This window comes from Ornithorhynchus anatinus, chromosome X1 (genome assembly GCF_004115215.2).
Source record: "Ornithorhynchus anatinus isolate Pmale09 chromosome X1, mOrnAna1.pri.v4, whole genome shotgun sequence".
Taxonomy (NCBI): Eukaryota; Metazoa; Chordata; class Mammalia; order Monotremata; family Ornithorhynchidae; genus Ornithorhynchus; species Ornithorhynchus anatinus.
Genome location: NC_041749.1, coordinates 100,883,840 through 100,896,073, shown reverse-complemented (window position 1 = coordinate 100,896,073; position 12,234 = coordinate 100,883,840). Strand labels below are relative to the sequence as shown.

At 43.4% G+C, this 12,234-nt stretch overlaps 1 non-coding gene across 1 annotated transcript; it reads left to right on the top strand.

Annotated features, from left to right (window-relative positions):
* Positions 1–5,812: 5,812 nt before the first annotated feature.
* LOC114807062 lies at positions 5,813–5,950 on the top strand. The gene has a single exon (XR_003755115.1). It is a non-coding gene; the product is annotated as a small nucleolar RNA SNORA7 (small nucleolar RNA).
* Positions 5,951–12,234: the final 6,284 nt, after the last annotated feature.

Sequence of the window (12,234 nt, the reverse complement as noted above, 5' to 3'; positions counted from 1 at the left end):
TAGAATCAAGGTGATGTACATCTCATTAACAAAATAAATAGGGTAATGAAAATATATACAGTTGAGCGGAGGAGTACAGTGCTGAGGGGAGGGTAAAAGGGAGGGGAAGGGAGAGGGGGAGGAGCAGAGGGAAAGGGGGGAAAAGAGGGCTTAGCTGAGGAGAGGTGAAGGGGGGGTAGAGGGGGAGCAGAGGGAGCAGAGGGAAAAGGGGGAGCTCAGTCTGGGAAGGCCTCTTTGAGGAGGTGATCTTTAAGTAGGGTTTTGAAGAGGGGAAGAGAATTAGTTTGGCAGAGGTGAGGAGGGAGGGCATTCCAGGACGTGGCCCAGGGGTCGATGGCGGGATAGGCAAGAATGGGGGACATGAGGAGGTGGGCGGCAGAGGAGTGGAGCGTGCGGGGTGGGCAGTAGAAAGAGAGTAGGGAGGAGAGGTAGGAGGGGGCAAGGTGATGGAGAGCCTTGAAGCCTAGAATGAGACTAGACTGTTCTAAGCGCTGGGGTAGATACAAGATAATCAGTACTTCCAAAGAGCCCAACACAGAACACTGCCCCAGGTGGGTGCTCAATTAATGCTCCTACTACTACCTGTCACAGGTGCCATGTTCATTCGCGTGGCAGCAGTGAGCTGCAAAGCAGACAGGGAAGCACCATGGCAACATACAGCTGCGTTCTGTGGAAGGAACATCCAAGGCAGGGACACTGGAGGAAAGGATTCACCCACTATGTGTGCCCAGCCCAGTGCACGGAAGCTCTGACACCCACCCCACTTTCCAAGTGAAAAGAACAAGAAATAAATTTGTTTTCTTGTTTTTTCTGGCATGGCATGGTGTAGTGGATAGAGCACTGGCTGGGAGTCAGAAGGTTATAGGTTCTAATCCTGGCTCCACCGCTTGTCTGCTGTGTGACTTTGGGCAAATCATTTTACTTCTCTGGGCCTCAGTACCCTCATCTGTAAAATGGGGATTGAGACTGTGAGCCCCACATGGGACAGGGACTGTGTCCAACCCGATTTGCTTGTATCTACCCCAGTGCTTAGTACTATGTGCCCGGCACATAGTAAGCGCTTAACAAATGCCATAATCATTATTATCATGCTCTCTTCCTCTTCCGGCTTTTTGCTCCCCTCCTCTTCTCCCCTCCCTGCAACCCATTCCTCTTCTGTTTAAAATGTATGATTAGCTCTTTGCCTTCCAGCTGCTCAAAGGCTTCATTTTGCATGGCTCTTCTATCCCAAAAGGATGCAACGTTGTTGTTTTGAAACTAGCCAGATGTCTATCCTCCTAGGCAAGTAACAATTGATGCCAGATGAGTAGAAATTAATAAACTGACTTCACCTCACTACTGGTGTACTTCACATGGGATGGTAGGCAGGTAAGATTTTTGGCCTCCTTTACAAGGTGATACTATTGCTGTTGCCTGCTAGTTGATTTCACAGTTTCTATTCTTTAGTTTTTACGTATAACAAATGGATGGAAAATTTTCTATTTTCAATGTCTGTGGAAATTTCATAGTTTTCACAGACTTTAAAATCAATGAAATAACCCTTGAATTGTAAAGCCAAGAAATATTGTGTTGTACTGATGTTATTCCAAATCTTTCAGAACCCAATTTCCTTTTTCTAATGGGTTTGAGGGCTCAGGTGGTCACTGAGCCAGGGGGAAAAAAATGAATACAGATCTCTAGCAGAACAGGTTCCAAATTAATTCAAAATCCTTTTAAAGATTGAGGAAAAAGGAAGTCTTCATAATATTCCCTTTTATTTTTCTTTTCACAAAACATAGTATCCTGCAGGAAGATGGACAATCTGTCTTTTAAAATTATGCAGGCCCCTGCTGCTGGTCTGCTATATTTGATCCTAAGGGAAATTAATTCCGTGTTTCAAAAGACCTGTAAGAAGTAGAAATATCCATAGTTGGATCATTTTCCATAGTTATACCATTTAAGGATGAAAGTTCCATTCTTTTGGAAAGGAGTGCCAAGAGTCTAGGCAACATCTCAAGGTGCTCTCTGAAACCCCTCTTAGATGTTAGACCCTACCTCTGAGAAATAGCCCTGGAGGTGCTCCCCCCCCACCTCTTTTTTGTGCCAGGCTGGGTTATAATAAGCACTAAGAAGGTTGACCCCAGTGGCATCTGAAATTGGTCCTCCCTTGTGCACATACCCCCATCCACCACTACTTTTGGAATCTTTCAGGTTTCTCTTAAGAAAAAATACCTATTCGTTTGCTGAATTTTTACATTCTCAGGGCCTAGTTTGAAGGGCTGTACTGAGGACAACAGGCACCTGCATTCACTGCCAATTTATACAACTTCTCCTTTACTAATAACTTTTGTGGCATCTATTAAGTGCTTATGTGTGCTAAGCACTTGGGTAGAGATATAAGTTTAGGAGATGATCCAGGCCCTGCCCCACAAGGGGCTCACAATTTCCCCTAGACTGTCAGGTTGTTGTGGGCAGGAATTTGTCTACCAACTCTGTTGTATCATACTCTCCCAAACACATAGTACAATGTCTTGCTCACAGTAAGAACTCAAATACCATCAATGATGATGATCCTATCGCCATTGTACAGATAAGGAAACTGAGAGACAGAGAGGATAAGTGGGCTTGAGCGAGGTCACACAGCAGAGCAGTGGCAGAGCTGGAACTCAAGCCCAGGTGTCCTGATTCCCAGGCCCATACTCTTTCCTGCTGCTTTGCATATCCTTCCCTTGTGTTCAGTGACAGAGGTGAGAATGCATTTGCTATTCTTATCATAGTCTTAGGATCCCTGACCTTAATCCCCCTACTCTCCTTCAGTGAACAGAACTGAGGAGAACTGTCACCATGAGATTGAGGATTCATGCAACTCCCACATTTTGTATTAAGCCTCTTGTCAGTGAGACAGGATTTCCATGTTGCTAGAAAGGGAAGAGCAATCGTAACCAATTTCCTTCATTTCACCCAGACTAAGAGACGGACAGAGCACTGGCTGATGACGGGGGATGAAATGATAAAATGATGGGCATGAAAGGAAGGAATAGAGACCAAATGGGAAATAGACTATATGGCATGTTGGCTCACTTAGGGACAGAGAACCATCCAATTGCCCTTTCTTGTTAGATTTAGAATCCATTTACTGGCTCTGAGTATAGATCTAGATTCCAGTGATTTTGAGTTTAATGCTGCATTTATTCTTAGAAAGCTATGGCCTTTCACTTTTAAGCTGCAGCAAGGAATTGTCAGTGGCTAAAGAAGCCTTTAAAATTGTTAAATATTACATGGTGAGCCCGATGAGTCTGTGCTAATCAGGAACCTACAGAATTGATACAATAATTTTTAAAAAGCCTTTAGAAATTTCCATGCCAAATAGGAAGATGATTTATAGAAGGACCTTCACTTACCAGAAAAGTGCTGGAGATCGGGGCTTCATTGGGGAATGGAAAGTCTCCTGAAATTGTATTGTACTTTCCCAAGAGCTTAGTATGGTGCTCTGCACAATAAGCACTCAATAAATGCCATTGATTGACTGATTGAAAGAAGGGATTGGGGAACTAAACCTGTTCAGTTTTGAAAAAACAATGCTGAAAACATTATGTAGATATTTTAATAACAATAATACTAATGGTATTTGTTGAACACTATGTTCTAAGTACTGGGGGAGATAAAAGATAATCATGTTGTCCCACGTGGGGCTCACAGCCTTAATCCCCATTTTGCAGATGAGGTAACTGAGGCACAGAGAAGTTGAGTCACTTGCCCAAAGTCACACAGCTGATAAGTGGCAGAGTCAATATTAGAACCCATGACCTTTTGACTTCCAAGCCCTTGCTCTTTCCACTAAGCCACGCCACAAGCCAAGCCTCATTTTGATAAGAGAGAAATATAGTATGAAATTGTGATTAAAAACAAGAAGAAATAGAGAACTAAAGAATCTTTATACAAGGATCACCTGTCAAAGTTCAGGAGGCTGCAGGGGAAAGTAAAATGGAGACAATGAAGAAATGTTTTGACATTTTTAAGCAAAACCTACAGAAGAAAATGTTTCCTTCTCTAAAAGCAGGATGTTCAAAAATCTTATTTCTAACAATATGTCCTGCTCCTTCTCTCACCTATCCCAGGCTCCTGCTCTCTGCTGCCCCACCCCCTTTTCAACATTTTATTGTACACTTTAAAGACACATATACACAGGGAGAGAATCAATCTGTGGTATTTATTGAGTGCTTACTGTGTGCAGAGCACTATACCAAGCTCTTGGGAGAGTACAAGACAACAGGGTTGATAGACAAGTTCCCTGACCATAATGAGTTTGCAGTCTAAAGAGAGAGAAGAACATTTGGACCCAAACAAAACACCACGGTTGAAAATTTCTGCCTCATGTTAACACAGCCTAGAACACGTATTTCTTTTAATTCTTGTAATTGAGGTTTTGAGGTTAGTGCAATTTTTCAAATAAATTTTTGGAGTAGAAAAATCAATTTCAGGATCAATTTTGCGTGGATCAAAATTAGCAAAATTAAGTTTTAAGTGGCCAAATAATGTTGATAGGACAGTGCTCACCAATACTTTCACGTTCATTCATTCAGTCATATTTATTGAGTGCTTACTGTGTGCAGGGCAATGTACTAAGCACTTGGAATGCACAAATCGGCAACAGACAGAGACAATCCCTGACCACCAACGGGCTTACAGTCTAGAAGGGGAAGACAGCAAAACAAAACAAGTAGGCATCAATACTTTCAAAATAGATAAATAGAATCATAAAATCAATCGTCTTCACTGTTCTAATCCCTTGTTAGAATTTACAGAGTGTCATTGAATAGTAATTCTAATTATTCAGTATTATTGCTATCATTTCGGGTTTGACAGTCACCACACACCCGGAACAATTCTTTACCCTCCATTCCAGTTTTTCCAGGCTGCCTAGAAACAGGCTAATCTTCTTTGTCTTTCCCTATACCCCTGCCTTCTCCCTCCACCCTACCCTCACAAATCTACTTACCACTCCCTTTGTTCATTTATAGCAGCCCTGCCTCTGAGCTGTCTCTCCTCTCTCACCTACCAGTTGACCATGTTTTGTGATACATTTCAAGGCAGGGCTGACTGATGGTATAAAACCTTTTCTTGATCTAGATAAGAAACAGTCCCTGCCCCAGAGGATTTTACACAGTTTCAGATCCCAAATATTTCAGCAAAATGGAGCAGCTTTCAAGATTAACATTTTATTTAGGGATATCCTTCAGATTTTCAGTATGACTCAAAAAAGAACATTTACTATGAAATGCCCCTTCGATAAATCTAGACTCCAGACTGTGTCAGGAGTGAGCCAAGTGATGTGAGTTAAGCAACAAATCAATGTAAATTAGATTATATTATATTCTGAAGCCTGGACTTTTTAAAAAAGCAAATGTTTTTGAGGAATTTGCAAACATGCAAAAACAATGGCATTCTCTTGTATATCTTTGCTGCCTTTATTGCCACATTTCAGTGAAAAATGGCAAATACTACTCCAAACAGATGGAAAAAAGCAAAACAGGAAAATCAGAAAGGCTTGAGTGCTTACGAAGGCTTCAAAGGCTGAAGGTGTTTGCATGAAAATGTGTTGAAATATATGTATGTTCGTGTGTGTGTGTAATTTAATCTTGGTATGTCCCTGGGTATGTTTGCTTACTGTTTTTATTAAATACTAAATCTACTCTTTGTTTTGATTAATTGGTGAAGCTCCTATCTGTGGGAGAGGGCAGAGGTGGGAACTCGAGTTACGGCTGCCGTTGAGACAAGGTTTGTGTGGGTCCGTGGAGCACTGGATCAATTAAGGGTGAGGCAAGAGGGTGGGCACCTCTCAGGATTGCACCTGGAGAGTTTCCAGTACTCTACCAGTCTCGACTATGGGAGGGAGAGTCAAGCAGAGGCCTACCCATTCCATTCCTAGTTTAGGCAATGGCTTGTGAGTGCAAGGCGATCTGCTACGAGTCAAATCTCCCCTGTGCTGGGCCTGGGAGAGAGTCGAGGGTGGAGATTCAGGTTTACTGTGTGGAGGAGGCAATGGTAAATCGCTTCTGTATTTTTACCAAGAAAACTCTATGGATACCCTACCAGAACGATTGCAGATGGAGGTGGGACGTTCTGGGAGAGATGTATCCATGGCGTTGCTATGGGTTGGAACCCAACTCTACAGCATAAAACAACTACAAGAGGGTGGGTGGCTCCGAGGCGGGGTCAATGGAGACCACTTGTGTCTTACCCTCATGTGGCAGTGGTGAAGGAGGGGGCTCTCCAACTTTTACACCTTTTATACCTTGTCATCTTTCTCTCTCCTTCCGTCATTTTCCTTTCCCTTCAGTTCCCTCTGTGTTTCTATCCCTTCCTTTCGTTTCTCCCTACCTTCCACTTCTTACATCCCTATCCTCTCAAAGCTCCACCCCCTATTTTGCATCCATGCTCAAAATGAAGTGTTGGCCCCTCTGAGTGAATGGCAGCAATAGCAGCGTGGCCTAATAGAAAAGAGCAGAGGACCTGGGTTCTAATCTCAACTCTACCAGTTGTCTGCTGTGTGACCATGGGCAAGTCACTTAACTTCTCTGTGCCTCTGTTTTCTCATCTGTAAAATAGGGATTAAATTCCACAGCCTCCTAGGTAGCCTGTGAGCCTCATGAGGGACAGGGCCTGTGTGTGACCTGGTTAATTTGTATCTATCCCAGCCCTTGGAACAGTGCTTGACACATAGCAAATGCTTAACAAATGCAAAAATAATAATAGTAATGTCACCTCTCAAGGAGGGCGGCCACCCAGAACTGTGCCCGCTATTATGTTGTGTGCCTGCTATAATTTTTCTGGCATCATTTAATTCATTCATTCAATTCATTCAATTGTTTTTATTGAGCGCTTACTGTATGCAGAGCATTGTACACTGCATCACCTGCTGTGTGACCTCGAGCAAGTCACAACTCTCTGGGCCTCAGTTTCTTCATCTATAAAATGGGGAAGGGATAGATTGCAAGCCCCCTGTGGGATAGGGACAATGGCATCTTATAATTTTGTATTTACCCTAGTTCTTAGCACATAGAAAGCATTTAATAAGTGCCATTATTATTATTATTTTCTAGAATTTGTGAGATCCTTCAGTGACTGCCCTATGAAGCAATCATAACCACATATGGTATTCTTGGTTGGTCTTGTCACAAGTTTTTTATTTTATATATAGTAGCATAAATATGCCCTGCCTAGTAAGGCCATCACCTCCTAGCAGATATTATGTATTTGAACATTTCTTTTTTTGGAAGCAAAGAGCTGAATGTAGTGCAGTGTCCATTTTATGTCTGCACTGAACTATTTAGTAGAGTTCATTTCTCTACTCCAGAGCTCCACATGCATTGGATTGTCAAGTTCTGACCTATTCATGCCTGTGCCCTCTCCGGCCATCAGGTTCAGACAAATTTGGGGTCAGACCCACCCAAACAATGGCTGTGCAAGGGGCTTGGAATGGTAACTGGCTTGAACTCTGATTAAATAATCACGACAGTTCTGCCTGTATGAGCAGTCAGTGCAAGAAGCACTTAAGGTGAAGGAAATTTCCTTTTCTGCTTTATCTTAGTTTTATTGCTCCCAAAGTCAGTGGAAAACAGAGTCCAAAGGCTGTTGAAATATTATTTAGCCACTCTATATTGGCTCGGCCCATTGGGTTGTTTTTTTAAGAATATAGAATATTCATATATATATGTATGTATATGAAATTAGGCTCTTCCCCTCTTAGAGTATTAGTTCCTTGTGGTCAGGGAATGACACTTTAGTCCATATTTCCCGAGCAACTGGTACAGTGCCCCACTCCAAATAGGAGCTAAGTGAATGCTTCTGTTGTTGCTCCTATTACTACTGTCTCAGTTTGAAACAGAAAGCTCCTAAGGAGAGGGATCATGTCTACTAATTTTATGATACTCTCCCAAGTGCTTAGTACAGTGTTCTGCACAGAGTAAGAGCTCAATAAATATTATGGATTGATTGAGTCCATGAGACCTTTTATTATATTAACAATATCGCCGCTAAACTGAATGACCAGAAAGAAGGATTTTTTTTAAATTTAGGTAGTTAGGACCTTTTCACAGACTATGTGCTTGCTCTAAGATTATTATTATTATTGTTCTCAAGTGCCGTTGAGTCATTTCCAATTCATAGCAACTCCATGGATATACTTTCTCCAGAACATCCTGTCCTCTGCCATAATCCGCAACCTTTCTAATGGTTTTTCCGTTATTGTTGTTATGGTCTCCATCTGTCTAGCTGCCGGTCTGCCTCTTCCACATTTTCCCTGGACTTTTCCTAGCATTAGTGTCTTCTCCAGAGAATTAGTCCTCTGATTATGTGCCCAAAATATGCTAACCTAAGTCGTCATTTGGCCTTCCAAAGACCACTCTGGTTTAATTTGCTCCAAAATCTATTTGTGTTTTGGGCAGGACATGGTATTTGCAATAACCTTCTCCAGCAACACATCAAAAGAATTGATGTCCTTTCTATCCTGTTTTTTCACTGTCCAGCTTTCAGATCCATACATTGTCACTGGAAACACCACTCCTTCTTGCCAAATCCAATGGCTCCTACTCCATTCTGATCCTCCTTGACCTCTCTGCTGCTTTTGACACTGTCAACCATCCCCTCCTCCTCCATACCTTATCTCACCTTGGCTTCACGGACTCCGTCCTCTCCTGGTTCTCCTCTTACCTCTCTGGCCGGTCATTCTCGGTCTCCTTCGCTGGCGCCTCCTCCCCCTCCCATCCTTTAACTGTTGGAGTTCCTCAAGGGTCAGTTCTTGGCCCTCTTCTGTTCTCCATTTACACTCACTCCCTCGGTGAACTCATTCGCTCTCACGGCTTTACCTACCATCTCTACGCAGATGACATGCAGATCTACATCTCTGCCCCTGTCCTCTCCCCCTCCCTTCAGGCTCGCATCTCCTCCTGCCTCCAGGACGTCTCCACCTGGATGTTGGCCCGCCACCTAAAACTCAACATGAGCGAGACTGAGCTCCTCATCTTCCCTCCCAAACCCGGTCCTCTCCCAGACTTCTCTATCACCGTGGATGGCACGATCATCCCTCCCGTCTCTCAGGCCCGCAATCTCGGTGTCATCCTTGACTCGTCTCTCTCGTTCACCCCACACATCCTATCCGTTACCAAGACCTGCCGGTTTCACCTTTACAATATCGCCAAGATCCGCCCTTTCCTCTCCACCCAAACGGCTACCTTACTGCTACAGGCTCTCATTATATCCCGGCTAGACTACTGTGTCAGCCTTCTCTCTGACCTCCCTTCCTCCTCTCTCGCCCTGCTCCAGTCTATTCTTCACTCCACTGCCCGGCTCATCTTCCTGCAGAAACGATCTGGACATGTCACTCCCCTTCTTAAACAACTCCAGTGGTTGCCTATCAACCTCCGCTCCAAACAAAAACTCCTCACTCTAGGCTTCAAGGCTCTACATCACCTTGCCCCTTCCTACCTCTCCTCCCTTCTCTCTTTCTACCACCCACCCCGCACGCTCCGCTCCTCTGCCGCCCACCTCCTCACCGTCCCTCGGTCTCGCCTATCCCGCCGTCGACCCCTGGGCCACGTCCTCCCACGGTCCTGGAACGCCCTCCCTCCTCACCTCCGCCTAACTGATTCTCTTCCCCTCTTCAAAACCCTACTTAAAACTCACCTCCTCCAAGAGGCCTTCCCAGACTGAGCTCCCCTTCTCCCTCTACTCCCTCTACCACCCCCCCTTTACCTCTCTGCAGCTAAACCCTCTTTTCCCCCTTTCCCTCTGCTCCTCCACCTCTCCCTTCCCATCCCCACAGCACTGTACTCGTCTGCTCAACTGTATATATTTCCATTACCCTATTTATTTTGTTAATGAATTGTACATTACCTTGATTCTATTTAGTTGCCATTGTTTTTAGGAGATGTTCTTCCCCTTGACTCTATTTATTGCCATTGTTCTCGTCTGTCCGTCTCCCCCGATTAGACTGTAAGCCCATCAAACGGCAGGGACTGTCTCCATCTGTTGTCGACTTGTTCATTCCAAGCGCTTAGTACAGTGCTCTGTACATAGTAAGCGCTCAATAAATACTATTGAATGAATGAATATAGTTGACAATTTGTATTTTTGTGGCAATTGTTACATCAGCACATTTCATGACTTTTTCCAGGCTCTTCATAGCAAGTCTTCCTAACATTAATCTTGGGCATCTTTCTTGGCTACTATTTCCTTTATTATTGATTATCGCTCCCAGAAGAGAAAATTGTCAACTATTTCAATCTTCTCTCCGACCACTACAAATGTGTTAAAACTTCCAGTTGTCATGATCTTTGTTTTCTTTACATTCAAATATAGGCCCATCTTTTTGCTCTGTTCCTTAACTTTTAATAATAAGCTTCTTCTTCACTTTCTGCTATTAGGGTTGTATCATCAGTATAATGAAGGTTGTTTATATTCCTTCCTCCAATCTTTACTCCCTGTTCGTTTTCATCCAATCCAGCTTCTCTCATTAGGTATTCAGTGTAAGGGATGACCAGATAAGGTGGTAAGATACATCCTGGTCTTATACCCTTACTAATGGGAAACCTATCTGTTTCTCCATATTCTGTTCTTATTGTAGTCTCCTGTTTGTCATACAGGTTCCGTATTAATGCAATTAAATGGTCCGTTATGCCCATTTTCCTTAATGTGCTCCAGAGTTCCTCATTATCCACGCAAGTCAAATAATAATAATGATGGTATTTGTTAAGCGCTTACTATGTGCAAAGCACTGTTCTAAGCGCTGGGGGGATACAAGGTGATCAGGTTGTTCCATGTGGGGCTCACAGGCTTAATCCCCATTTTACAGATGAGGGAACTGAGGCACAGAGAAGTTAAGTGACTTGCCCAAAGTCACACAGCTGACAAGCAGAGGATCTGGGATTAGAACCCATGACCTCTGACTCCCAAGCCCATGCTCTTTCCATTGAGCTATTTTACTATAATCAATAAAGCACGTGTTGACTTCCTTTTGATATTCTCTTGTCCTTTCAATTATCCAACAGACATTAGCAATAATATCTCACATCTCTCATCCTTTCTGGAATCCTGCTTGAACTTTGGGCAATTCGAAATTCCATATAGGCTTCCATTCGATGCTGTATAATAATAAAAATAATAGTGTTGGTATTTAAGTGCTTCCTATGTGCTAAGCACTGTTCTAACCGCTGGGTAAATACAAAGTAATCAGTTTGTCCCACACCCCCATTTTACAGATGAGGCAGCTGAGGCACAGAGAAGTTAAGTGACTTGCCTAAGGTCACACAGCTGACAAGTGGTGGAGGCGGGATTAGAACCCATGACCTATGACTCCAAAGCCTGGGCTCTTTCCACTGAGCCACGCTGCTTCTGTATAACTTTTAGCAGTACCTTGCTGGCATGCGAGATCAAGGAAACTGTATGATAATTGTCGCATTTAATTGTATTTCCTTTCTTCAGTATTGGAACATAAACTGATCTCTTCCAATCAGATGGTTGGCATGGCTCAGTGGAAAGAGCACGGGCTTTGGAGTCAGAGGTCATGGGTTCGAATCCCGGCTCCACCACCTGTCAGCTGTGTGACCTTAGGCAAGTCACTTAACTTCTCTGTGCCTCAGTTCCCTCATCTGTAAAATGGGGATGAAGACTGTGAGCCTCACGTGGGACAACCCGATGACCTTGTATCTCCCCCAGTGCTTAGAACAGTGCTCTGCACATAGTAAGCGCTTAACAAATACCAACATTATTATTATTATAATTTGGTAAGGATTTTAACAGATCCCTTTTCAGCTGCCTGAAACACCTCAATTCATTAATTTATTTATTTAATAGTATTTATTGCACGCTTACTATGTGCAGAGCACTGTATTAAGTGCTTGAAGTGTACAATTCGGCAACAGATAGAGACAATCCCTGTCCAATAATGGGCTCACAGTCTAAATGGGGGAGACAGACAGCAAAGCAATACAAAACAAAACAAGCAGTCTAGCGCAGACATCATCAAGATAAATAGAATCATAGCGATATACACATCATTAACAAAATAAATAGGGTAATAAATAATATATACAAATATGCACAGTGCTGAGTGGAGGGGAAGGGGGAAGAGCAGAGGGCGGGAGAGGGGGAAATGGGGAGGGGAGGAGGAGTAGAGGGAAAGGGGGTTAGGAAGCCTATCAAAGCCAGGTCCCTTATTTTTGGCAAGGCAGTGTAAAGCTGACCTAACTTCACTTA